This window comes from Lipophrys pholis (genome assembly GCF_963383615.2).
Source record: "Lipophrys pholis genome assembly, chromosome: 2".
Classification (NCBI taxonomy): Eukaryota; Metazoa; Chordata; class Actinopteri; order Blenniiformes; family Blenniidae; genus Lipophrys; species Lipophrys pholis.
The window spans coordinates 35,540,856-35,554,601 of record NC_137636.1 but is presented as its reverse complement, the minus strand read 5'-3'; the positions used below and the strand labels follow the sequence as shown (position 1 = coordinate 35,554,601).

At 40.0% G+C, this 13,746-nt stretch overlaps 1 long non-coding RNA gene across 2 annotated transcripts; it reads right to left on the bottom strand.

The window, feature by feature from the left end:
• Positions 1 to 869: 869 nt before the first annotated feature.
• LOC308106633 lies at positions 870 to 8,840 on the bottom strand. Of its 2 annotated transcripts, XR_013935167.1 has the most exons (7): positions 8,592 to 8,840; positions 8,336 to 8,395; positions 7,662 to 7,711; positions 7,436 to 7,509; positions 6,337 to 6,410; positions 2,500 to 2,551; positions 908 to 2,372 (listed from the first exon to the last, which is right to left on the bottom strand). It is a non-coding gene; the product is annotated as an uncharacterized lncRNA (long non-coding RNA). The 2 variants fall into 2 exon arrangements; XR_013935166.1 differs by lacking the exons at positions 7,436 to 7,509; positions 7,662 to 7,711 and having other exon boundaries at positions 870 to 2,372.
• Positions 8,841 to 13,746: the final 4,906 nt, after the last annotated feature.

Below are 13,746 nucleotides of genomic sequence, written 5' to 3'. Positions count from 1 at the left end.
CACTGCTCAGTGGGCCACCGATCACGTAAGCTGGAACTGCTCAGAGATGTTTCTCCTCATTCTGTTGTGGCTTGGAGTCTATCAGACCTCTTCCACATTGAGTTCCAACACTGCTTTCATGCAGAGGGCTCCAAAATTAACCTTAATTCTCAGTTTTAAGTAACTTTTCCATTTTTTTGAAAAACTCTGGCAGTTCTCACCTTTGTACCATTTCAAGCTTCTTGATTTGAAGGACTTGATTTTGTCCCATAAAAATATATTTATTTAATCATTTCAATATTTATTGTGTGACAGTGTGGCATCAGTGAAGTTCTGAGCTACAGTCACCTGCATAAATACTTGAAAACCTGGCGTTAGAAAAAAAAACTCTCAACATTTGTCCATGCGACATGTGGAGGGACGTACTAAAATATTTTGTCAACAGGTTAAGATTTTAGATAAGATATTACAGCGAAACTTCATTCTGTGCTGCGGCGCAACTCGACTCAGTCATTCAAACATCCCAATGATCTCAGGCCTGATTTGAACTGAGGTCTATATATCGGCTTGAATCTGCTCAAGGTCTTCAGGAGTGAGACATTTACTAAAGGTGCTTTCAAGTACGTGGAGTTTTCAGGTGTGAATCCATCAGCTGAAATGCAGTGCCTCATTATGCACACAGCAGCATACGTTCATGTTTTACACAAGGGAAGCAGATTATTACACATACATTAGTGCAGGGCAGAAGAGAGGAAGGCTGATATTTAACTGCCACCTGGTGGTTTAACTGAGAACATTCAGTGACGAGGAGCTGACAGACGAGCGGATCCAGTCAATTCTCTTGCCTGGATTTTCTTTTACTGTAAATAGTCAAAAACTAAACTGTTTTTCTAGATGTATTTTTTATTAAGGTGCTGACAATCTTATTAATCGATAGATGACACCACCAGTTTATTTTGAATATACATTTACACTTTCATTTTTCTTTTGCTGTACAAAGAATATAATACAGAATTTACAAGAAATAAAACCAAACGGTGCCAGAGAGGAAAGAAGCCCAAGGAGATTATATGAAAAACTCCATCAATAAACATTACCACAACGAAAATTTAAAAAGATCAAGACACGAGCAGAAAAAACTAAGAGGAGTTAATAGTTGCTGAAATCACACAACATATCAACTCAGAATCAAGTGAGAAATGAGAGGATTGTATTTTTCATCCTGACCAAGTAGGAAACAATTTGCCAAGACAAGTGAGCGTAGTGACATAAATGATATTACAACAGTGAAAACAGGGTTTATTCAAGCCTGATTGCACAGAAATCAATGAAATCATAATTAAACTAAAATCTCATCCAGCATGTTGAAAACAGTCCCATGTTCCCCCAATTCTCTGTAGTTATTCACATTAATGTGATTGATTTGAGTTTTCTTGAAACAGCTGAACAACCTTAACTTGTTTCTCACTTTGACACACAAACCTACAAAAACCACATTTTCAAGACATGGTTTTAACACATTTATGGACAAATAAAGGCTTTTTGTTTTTACCTCTTGCTTTAAAAAAAAGTTTAAATAAACAATTTTCCTGAAGTCTATCCAAATTAGCTTTGCCTGGGGGCTGGATCTGAACACATTAATCACCTGCAGTGACCGAGCTGCTGATTTTGGGCAATAAAACACATTCATTCTTGAAAATATAAAATTTTTACTATTTACATATAATTCAATGAAAGCAGGAGGCCGAGTAGTCGCGAGTTGCAGAGCTCTGGTCAAACGTCAATTTGTTGATTTCTGCAGCTCGTCTGCTCACGTGAAGCTAAATGTGTGTGTGTGTGTGTGTGTGGGGGGGGGGGGGGGGGGAAGCAGTGGCGGTCTCCTCAGGGGCCGTACAAATGATATGGAGCTTCTTTTTGCACGTCTTGACGACCTGGCGGAGAACCATGTGGACAGCAGTCGAAATGCCTGCTCTCTCTCAGCCTCACTTGAAAGAACACAATATGGATTTCACGTCATTCTGTCCAGACGACCGCAAACTGTCGACCACGAGCGCCTCCTCGCCGGCAAAACCCACGGAGAGAATGCAGACATTTCGGGAGAGCCGCGGCCTCTGATGATGCAAGACAATCGGGGAAAATTGTAATCCTCAGAGGAAACTACACACATGGATCGCCTCAGTAAAAGCCATTAGTGTGATGTAGCTCGCCGCTCTGACTCACAGGGGTTACTCCAGTCAGACGCGACGACTAAAAAGAAACATGATTTCCAAGTGCGCGCATGTTCTGGTTTTTTTGGATGAAAGATAAAAGGTGAAGAATGCTGAACTTTCAAGGTCACTCGTGTTCCTCTTCGTCACTTCTGATCCAATCTACCAGGTCAACAGCTTGTCCATCTGCCAGGTGAAGAAGAGGAGGAGGAGGGATTAGTCATTTCAGCCACATTCTGACTAAATCTTCCTCCGACCGCAAGATACAGCCGTATTTCACACATGTCTCGTAGCGATTGAAATGTTTTCTCACCTGTGCAACTGACATCCTGGCGTAACGATGATGCAACAGTCTGTAGAAATACCTGCACAGAGGAAGCAGGGTCATGAACAGGATCGATCGGCACCATCAAACAAAGCAAATCACCAAAGAAGCAAGGAGTTGTTCATCTTTGAGAATACATAACCTTACCATACAACCATCTGTGTAGTGGTTATTTACCAGAACTTTTAGTGAATAAATAGATTCGATTGTTGGATTTCAGAACTGAATATTTATCATTTCATAAGAGTTTTGTTAGAACCTCCCAGCGCTCTGCAACCTGCAGTTCTGGAGCCTAATGCAGCTCTTTAGTCCTTTGGCTCCGACACTTCCTAAAAATTATATGCAAATAAAAGATTCTAATAATAAATATTAAAGATTTTAATATTAAAGATCCTTTTCTTTTGTTTTTTAAATTAGAGTCATCTTTAAAAGGACTTATCTCTTGGATACAAATTGGTTTGAAAAATAAAGAAGCAAATACTAAAATGAGAATTTCCAAAATAAAAAAGTTTAAATAGTGAAAAGAGATAAAACATCAAAACAAAATTCTGAAAAAAAGGTGAAACTGCTGAAGCAGGTGCTAAAACAGCCGAGAATGTAATGAATTGTTTACATTTATAAATTGTTATTAAAACAAATGCAATGTAAAAGTTTATAGACATACATAAACCATACGTGGAAATTAATTGAGCTATGTTAGCCTCGTTTTATAGGTCAAACGTGTTTTGCTGCTCAAGTTAAATTTGATTTGTTGGAAAGTGACTATTGAAATATCCTATGTTCATTTAAAATGGACAATTTCAAGCTTTATGTAATCTTTAAACATCTGGATTTTTAAATGGTAGAATCTTGTCAATTGTGCTTTACATACAAGACACACTGAAGAATCGAGATTTTATTTTGCTTGCATGTGGACATAAATCACCCAAAGTAAAATTAATTAACTCACAAAACCTTTCACCAAAAACAGAATAAAAATAAAAAATAGAATATAAACAAGAAAAAGAGTGTAACAACATTCTAAAATAAAATAAACTACTTTCGTATTATTGCACATTGGAAACTCAATTCAATTTTCTGTGTCATATATTGTTCTTTTAAGAGGGTAGACGCCTTGATCCACCTGCCCTGCATATTTACATTTTAAATAATTAATTTGATCATGTACAAAATTAGACAAATTATGTTACCAGACAGCAGTGCTAAAAACACAAACTTCATACCAAGTCAACCATGCAGCTCACAATCCAAAAGCTGATCACCATCCGACAAACACCGAATCAAATCCAGACGGTCGTCTCATCACACCGTCTTTGTGTGATGAGACGACCGTCTGGAAGGTTTTTCCTCACGTTTTATCCAAATGCATGATTCTGAAGCGAACACACTTATAAATAGATCAAATGTACGAGTGTCTGTCAGAGTTCGACCTGTGATGGAGGGTAAACAAGTCTGGAGTGTATGTCTTCAAGTAAAAGACAAGCCATACATAAAGACATCGTCTGTTGCTTGATTTTGTACTGAAACTACACAGACGTGTGTGCAGAGAACAAAACACTATAAACATGAAGAAAATGGAGAGAACCTGACATCCGTATGGACTGATGACACATCGGATGATATCAGGGAGAGTCTCAACTATTAAACTACTGATCTGGGCGATAAAACTAGAATATGGACTACGGGTCGTACCACTACGGGTCGTACCACTACGGGTCGTACCACTACGGGTCGTACCACTACGGGTCGTACCACTACGGGTCGTACCACTACGGGTCGTACCACTACGGGTCGTACCACTACGGGTCGTACCACTACGGGGCCACCATGTTTGTTTACAACTGAATGAGCAGGAGGGAGGGGTGTCCATGAGCAGTAACAGGCTCTGTAGCCTCCATCAGTCTCTGAAGGAGGGAATAGCAGCCGTGAAAGAATCTTTCCACCTTGAGAGCCGGATTAAAAACTTTGCGGATACAGTGCATCCAGACACTGATGTCGTGTAAACGGACCCCCCAAACGTGAAGAAAGTTTTGCGGATAAACTCGTATTGGTTGTTGTGTAAATGGGACCTTAATTGTACACGGTCCCTTTTAAATAAATAAATAAATGAAAAAAATGAATGAACTTGAGTTGGAATTAAATATCTAAAATGTACATACGTACCTCCCAGCATCAGGTGGCGTCCCTTCAGGTCATTCAGCAATAAGCCAACATTTGCAGAACTGTGAACACGCTGTGCCGGCATTATTTTCTCAGCCTGCAGGGACACCAACGATGGAGGGAGAAGACAGAACCAGGACAGAAGGTTTTTAAAACAGCACGGGCGATGATTAAAGCCCCATTTACACAACAACAAATTTGAGTGTATCCGCCAAACTTTCTTCACTTTTGGGGGGTCCGTTTACACGACACCAGTGTTCTGATGCACTGTATCTGCAAAGTTTTTAATCCGGCTCCCAAGATGGAAAGATTCTTTCACGGTTGCTATTCCCTCCTGCAGAGACTGATGGAGGCTACAGAGCCTGTTACTGCTCATGGACACCCCCCCCCCTGCAAGTTCACTTCCTTCTGCTGTAAACACCGAAGGACGGACTTTAAACTTGAATTTTAAGTTTGGAGACCAATATTATTTAATGAAGTCTTTGTGTGCGTGTGTATATATACCCCTCTGATTAATAAATTTACACTTTTGGGTTTTTTTTTTTTTGTTTTTTTTTTTACAGGTAATTTGAAACCAATAAGTCCCTATGGATCATTGTACTTCTGGAGGAAAAGCAAAATGATCTTTCAAGAGTTCCATTAATCACACAAATTACAATCTTTTCACAGATTTGCAGTTTTCGGCCGAGTAAGATTTGTGTGCATAATATGAGGTGAACCATTTAAGGGTCTGTAAACTTCAGATCAGTGCCATTTGGTTGATTTCAGCTATTATGAATTAAAAAGGAAACCCTGTGATCAACATTTTGCAAATTGTGCATGGGAATGTTCAAGCACAACGAGCCGCCGCAAAAGCGTTTAGCTTATTAGCAGGAGCGTAACGATATTCAACAATCACAGTTGTGAGGTAGAATTCCAAGGTAAGGGAAATTAAACACAATTTAACAGAGAAAAATGACCAGAAAGGGACAAATAAATTGATGCATGTCCTCATGCCTTCCACACACCAAAGGGATAGACGTCTGCTGGCAGGGCGGCCGTCATGTTCACGGTTCACACCGCCTGTCTGACCTTGAACTCTGCCGTCTCTGATCCAGCCAGAAAGGAGGAAGAAAAAAGGAAAACCTTTAACAGGACCCCCCACTGGCTCTTTCCGTCAGGTGGGGAGGCGACTCAGATGGTCCCTGTGCACGATGGGTGTCACCACAGCAGCATGTTTAATAATGCAACTCATCACTGCTAAATGGCTCAGTAATACAGTAGTGCTCAACTGTGTGAAGTCATTTTGGATCCAGTTTTGAGACTTTATGCAAAGAGAGGCAAAATAAGAGTCATTTTCATGCTTTCCAGGGGGAGGATCAGTCACTTGAAATATCTTTTAATCACACTAAAGTCCCAAGCTGAACCACACCTCCCCTCTGTATAAATCAACACATGGCTGTCTTACACAAAACAAAAGACAACATTTGTACATAAAGTGCGGCTGAGTGAGTCAGATGGCCCCTGTGCACACAGTGTGTCCTCAGGTGGGATCAGATTGGTGTGATGTTGCCACTGCGACAATCACACCAACGTTTAATCATGCAACTCATCACCCTCACTCTTAACGCACTTCATCACCCCAGGAGTGTTTACACTGGTGTGCACTGCACGCATTTATCTCACCTTCACGTTTGATCTAGTCAGGCAGCCTCTTCACTTGATGTAGTCTTCATTGACTTCCTTGTCTTATCGAACTCCTGCGACACAGTAATGGCATTTAGTCGTCAGTTAGGAATCATATGTGGGTGTTCAAAGACGATGAGAAATCTCCAAACAGCAATCAAATGTGATTTCCCTTCACTGTTTTACTGCACACTTGTGACACGTTGAGTATAGTCTTAACCTCAAGTCCCAGTTACAGCAAGAAAGGCTTCAAGTAAGCACTGGTGACTCCTGTAGAAGAGAGCAGTGCTTCATCTGTGACCAAATGTACATGTCATCTTCCTGTAAATTATATATATATATATATATATATATATATATATTCATAGATTCAAGCAGTAATTAAGTGTTTAAATTGTCTGGCAGCTCTACAACACTCTGAGGGAGTAGATATTGTAGGCTCCAAGAGTCAAGTCTCTACACTGCTCACACAATATCAAACACAAGAGCTGCATTCCACAGGACCTTAAGAAAAACTTAATTTCTCCCTCTGATCAGGAAAAGCATATAAAATCAATGTAAAGTTACCATTGGGGGGAGTGTACCCAGAAGAATCATTTCTGTGATTATTTCTATTCCTTAGATTTGAACGGGAAAGCATGATTTATTCCCATTCTGTGTGTTAATTTTCCAAAATGTTAAGTGATTTAGTCATACAGCAGTACTCAATTTGGATCCAGTTTTGAGACTTTCTGAACAGAAAGGTGAATTTAGAGCCAATTTAATGCTTTTCAGGGAGTTCAGTCAGTCATACTTTAAATGACTTCCTACACTCAATTCCCATGCTTAACTACATGCCAACTCTGTATAAATCAACACATGGCCCATCTACACATGTTCAACAAAACAAAAGACAACATTTATACATAAAAGTGCGGCTGAGTGAGTCAGATGGCCCCTGTGCACACAGTGTGTCCTCAGGTGGGATCAGATTGGTGTGATGTTGCCACTGCGACAATCACACCAACGTTTAATCATGCAACTCATCACCCTCACTCTTAACGCACTTCATCACCCCAGGAGTGTTTACACTGGTGTGCACTGCACGCATTTATCTCACCTTCACGTTTGATCTAGTCAGGCAGCCTCTTCACTTGATGTAGTCTTCATTGACTTCCTTGTCTTATCGAAGTCCTGCGACACAGTAATGGCATTTAGTCGTCAGTTAGGAATCATATGTGGGTGTTCAAAGACGATGAGAAATCTCCAAACAGCAATCAAATGTGATTTCCCTTCACTGTATTGTTTTTACTGCACACTTGTGACACGTTGAGTATAGTCTTTACCTCAAGTCCCAGTTATAGCAAGAAAGGCTTCAAGTAAGCACTGGTGACTCCTGTAGAAGAGAGCAGTGCTTCATCGGTGACCAAATGTACATGTCATCTTCCTGTAAATTATATATATATATATATATATATATATATATATATATATTCATAGATTCAAGCAGTAATTAAGTGTTTAAATTGTCTGGCAGCTCTACAACACTCTGAGGGAGTAGATATTGTAGGCTCCAAGAGTCAAGTCTCTACACTTGGATTTAGTAATACATCAGTACTCAATTTGGATCCAGTTTTGAGACTTTCTGAACAGAAATGTGTAAATTCATCTTTCTGCATTAAATGAGCCAATTTAATGCTTTTCAGGGAGTTCACTCAGTCATACTTTTTAATGACTGCTAATCACTCAATTCCCATGCTTAACTACATGCCAACTCTGTATAAATCAACACGTGGCTGTCTTACACATGTACAACAAAACAAAAGACAACATTTGTACATAAAGTGCGGCTGAGTGAGTCAGATGGCCCCTGTGCACACAGTGTGTCCTCAGGTGGGATAGGATTGGTGCGATGTTGCCACTGCAACAATCACACCAACTTAGAATCGTGCAACTCATCACCCTCACTCTTCACCGACTTCGTCACTGTGTTTGTACAGTGTGGACTAGATGTATTTACTTCAGGTAGCGTCTTGACTCGATGTTTCAGCTTCCATGACTTCTTCCTCTCAGCCGACCCCTGTGACACAGTAACGGGAGTTTAGTCGTACCACGTGCGATCCAAAAAAACCGAGCCATTAAACAACATTAGCTACATTCAAACACAAGCACATAACAGATCTAACTACCGTGACGCCACACAACACAAAACTTTAAAGATCCGAACCAAAAAGCGTTTCGAAAACAAGAAACTTCAGCAAAGAGGAAACACTCACCTCGACGAGTTAGCTTAGCGGCTCGCTGCGTAGCCATGCTAACAACAGACGTTCGCTTTTAACGAACAGAAAGTCGTTTCAGTAAACAAACGATAGAAGCGTCAAACAAACGCACACAAAGCGAGTTGATTCAAACAAGGTTTGCGTTTGAAACGTGCATTAAATCTTTTTTTTTTCTTTTTTACAAAGATCGACAAAGTCGGGCTTCGTTTCAAACAGGCGCCTTCTGAAGTTGGTCGCCGATTGGTCGAAACGATGGAAGAAGGCGGACGCTTTGAGTGTTCGTGTTATTCTGAGAACCAATGAAAAGCTGCGTAAGGGGTCACGTGTCATAAAAACTTTATTTATAATGGGCTGTAAACACGAGAGTCGTATAAACTAATTGAAAAACCAATAACAGCAACAACAATAATAATAATGATGATAATAATAATAACAATAATAATAATAATAATAATAATAATAATAACAATAATAATAATAATAATAATAAAGAAGAAGATTGACCGACTGATATTCCCTTTTACATTATTAATCATCTTATTTCGACTTTACAAGTTTGTTCTTTTTTCTGTCAATAAGCATCAAATTGATTTTGTAGGCTTAAAAGGGCATTGCCGGGCACAGGCATACATTTGTTGCCATTTGCATTACAGAAAGTTTCTTGTTCTGTCTCGCCTTTCTTTATTGGGTTTTCATGTTCTGCTTGTGCCTTGGATAGCAAAGGTTGCATCCATTTTAACTCACTACAAAAAGGTTATATACTGTCAATACCCTTCACGCGTCATGTGTTGTTGTATTCCTAAAGCAGGCTAAAGGAGATACCCTGTAAGTGCTAAAAGGGCAGATGTAGTTATCAAGGATCAGTGGTACCTGCTGTACATCTATTATAATAACCCCTAGTTAATATAAAAGAGGAATAAATAGTCACTCTGCTGCTGCATTGTATCACTTTATGTCGGAAAGAAAAAGGCCAATAAAGTAGTTGATGCTTACGTGTAGATATTACAGAATGCACTTCGTTCATTATACGGCTGTTTTAGTAACCTAATCTCCTCTTGGGAGTGTAATTCTATTGTAATGTTCTCCTACTGCTTGTTTGTCTATTGTAAACATACAATATAATGACTACATTATGTACTGAAATGAGAGCTTTGAGTACTTCCCTCATGCTCTTGTGTTCATTAAAAAAATAAAATCTCAGGACCAGTATTTTATAATAATTTGGAGCTTTTAATCTATTTAAAACTGCTGGTGTATTTAAGTCTTAGTTGTTTTGTTTATTTATGCTTCATTCTTGTAAGCTTTGTATATATTTGTACATATGGTAATTTAGTGTATTTAATCCACAAGAGTGAATATGTGAGTGCTATTGTATAGCAGTTAAAAAATAAATGTACAGAAGATTGATGAATGTTTATGTTGATTTTAGCCTTTTAATCTCAGCAAGGGATTTTTTTTTTGCAATGTATTTGTTAATATCTGACAATTTGAAATCTCCATAGTATCATTTAGGTCTTTTCTTGCAGGATTGGATTATTGAAGTCAGAACATAAAGTAAAAGTTATTGACAATTTATTTATTAATTTAACAAGCAAGACATATGTGCTGAGTTTTCTATTCAACAACTAAAATCTGAGAAATCTGAGCAAGCAGAGCTTGTACATTGATATTCTTACATAGAAGTTATTCTTTTTAAATTATATTTTGATCAAAAACAAAGGTGTCTTTTGTTCCACTTTAGATACTGTTTGTTGAGTCAACTCTGACCTTATCTATTGGATTGACTCTCAAGCTAATGTGACTTTTCAGTTTTGTAAACTTCATTCGTTCAAATGTTCCAATTGAAGTTTCGTGCCATTTATATGATTCGAACATCTCTAATGATACATTCAAATAATAAACTTAATTGTTCACAACTTCCGGGGCGCTCCTCAGCATGCGACTCGGATGGTTTACTAGTTATGTCCTGACATTTCCCTTTTTCACTTGCTAATTCCTGACGGATTGAATGAGTGATGACCAAATGCTTGCATGTGAATGTACAACTGGGAACTATAAGTGAATTGCCCCTTGTGGGATAAACAAAGGTGTCTGAATCTGAGGCCCTGTTTACACGACAACGTTTCACGTGACAACGCCTAATCCGCTAAAAAAAGAGGAGTGTGTTTACACTGCAGCAGCGGACACAGAGACAATGATGTAGTTAGTCTGCCGGGCCACTGGAGGGCGCCGTTGCTTGATTTAGTTATGAAACTACACAGACGTGTGCAGAGAACAACACACTATAAACGTGAAGAAAATGGAGAGAACCTGACATCCGTATGGACTGATGACACATCGGATGATATCAGGGAGAGTCTCAACTATTAAACTACTGATCTGGACCATAAAACTAGAATATGGACCGCGGGTCGTACCACTACGGGTCGTACCACTACGGGTCGTACCACTACGGGTCGTACCACCACCGGTCGTACCACCACCGGTCGTACCACCACCGGTCGTACCACTATGCGGCCGCCATGTTTGTTTACAACTGAATGAGCAGGAGGGAGGGGGAGAGATGAGCAGTAACAGGCTCTGTCGCCTCCATGAGTCTCTGCAGGAGGGATTAGCAGCCGTGAAAGAATCTTTCCACCTCGGGACCCAGATTAAAAACTTTGCGGATACAGTGCATCCAGACACTGGTGTCGTGTAAACGGACCCCCCAAAAGTGAAGGAAGTTTTGCGGATACACTCTAATTCGTTGTCGTGGAAACGGGGCCTGAATCTGAATCAAAAGCTTTTATGCCTCTGAAATCCTTATTTGAAAATGCATCTTTCCTCCCATTGTTGGAATTATCAGAAACTTGCATCTTTACTATTGCGGTCTATTGAAGAGCATGTTTGCAGAACTCCAGTCCACACAGACGAGCGAGACAGAAGTTTCATTGAAATGCAAATGCAATTTTATAATAAAAGATAGCAAAGGGATAATTCACTATATCACACAACACAGCTTGTTAGTACTGCCATGGAAATACATATACAGTCTTCTCATATTTACACAAGTGACAACCAAAAAAAAAAAAAATCATAAATACCTCTTTTTAGTTAACTTTACAACAGCTATATGTAACCAGTATTTCATAAGACAAAAGAGCACTATTAAATAACTGGCATCTTCCCTATCATTTACAAGGCTTGGGAACACAGTGGGTAAAATATATATATAAAACAAAAAAAACTTTTCTCCAGTGAGTAAAATTCATACAAGCCTAAAAAAAAAAAAAAAAAAAAAAAAAAGAGTAATGGAATCCCTTTTTGACCCCAAAAAAAGACTATACAACTCAATCAATGCAATATCAAAAGAACTGTTTGCGTCTGTACAGTTTGAGCGCTCCTGCAGCAGAGTTTGGAGGGACTGTGAGCCGGGAGAATGGGAGACGGTGACGCTCTGCAGGCCGGCGCTCCCACCGCCACACAGCAGAGACCGGAGTTACGTAGCTGCCAAGACCCTCTTTCATTGGCCTCAGTGCTTCGTCTAGCAGCAAATCAGCCAGGAGCTGAGCTTTGTAGCAGGTACTTCAAAAATACAAGGAGCTAAAACCTCTAACATATATTCTTATCCATATAGCAATATAGTATTTCTCTGTTCCGCGTTTTGACAGGCAGAATGGTTCTCCTAAAGTCCATCAAATCTTGTATTAATCTTGTATTTTAAGATGTCAGTGATATATTTCTACGCTAAGAACCTCACTGTCTGATGAGGACAGACATGCACAGTGTTTCTAAGTTAGACATTTGTTGTTACCGTACCGTTACTGTGAGAGCATCTCTGAGGAACTCGAACGACCCCAGAAAGAAAAGAGTTGTTGCCGAGCAGATACGTGGGGTCATACGTGCCAAGATTTTTGATGCGTTCGTCTCTGATCTGGGAATCTGGTGTGAATAATATCTTTAAAAAAAAAAAAAAAAAGATCCACCTTTATATCACGACTTTCTCGTCTCTTTGAACTAAAAGTAGATGCGAATACTAACAAATCTGTCCATCCATTACTTCTAGTGGTAGCAGTTTGGAAGTATATGTGTTGAAATTCAACGTAATCCATCGCTCCATTTAGTATTGCAGTAAAAGTGAACAGGACAGAAACTAACAGCCTCCTTTCCAAAGAAATAAGCAACGGAGACGTATATCCGATACCTTGGTAAATAAAACCAGTGTTACCTGCATGGCAAACAGCAGAAGAGGCGGAAAACACAAATAAAATTGAAAAACGATGAAAAATGTTTGGCACTTGGGCTTTTTACGTCATCGTAGCTTCTCCTGCGTTGTCCCAACGTGATCATCCCAACGCTTCCCTCACTAAACTCCTGCATAGAGTTCATCAACGTTCTGCCGTGTTGGACGCTGTTGTAGAATGAGAGCTGGAAAACCTGTGCAGTGCTTCCCGTATGTCAGGGAGAGAGAGCTTTACTGAAGTGGAGGGAAAAAAAAACAAAAAACATCCCAGAAGTCGACTGGAGTTTCAACTGAAGTGTGGATAGAGGAAGGAGCGCGGCGGCTCTGTGAAGCTCCGCCCTTTGGCACGGTCATAAATACAACTCTTGGATCACCGAGTCCTGCTGCAAAACAAAAACAAAAACACTTCACGCTTAACACTCATTATCATTCTCCGAAAGTCAGCAAACCCACTCTACAAGTAAAAAAAAAAACAACAACAACAACTTATAAATAGAGTTCATAAAGACATGAGTGGCATTAGCGAGGGCCTCGTGGTTACATCGTCCGGGGAGTTTGTCGGTTTCCAGAGGGAGAAGTTCACACAAAGTAAAGGCTCCAGATAACACTCATGTCTCTCCGTTTGCTTCGTCCTGAGTCCTTTCCGTTCCTCCTTCCAGCACGCTCCTTTAGTTTATCACGTGAGCCCGGAGGCCGAAGCGCTGAGGCTGGTGCTGGAGGGCTGCACTCGGTGTGCGCACAAGTAGGACGGAGTCCCAGGTTCAAAGACAGGAGAGGGGATTGGAGAGCTAACCGTGTCCACATGTACCGTTAGTTTACATATGCAGCTACCTATTCATCTTTGTGTATTCGTACCGGTTTATGTATGTGTGTGTGTGTGTGTGTGTGTGTGTGTGTGTGATGGTTGAGATGACGCTCAGAAGGGGAGGA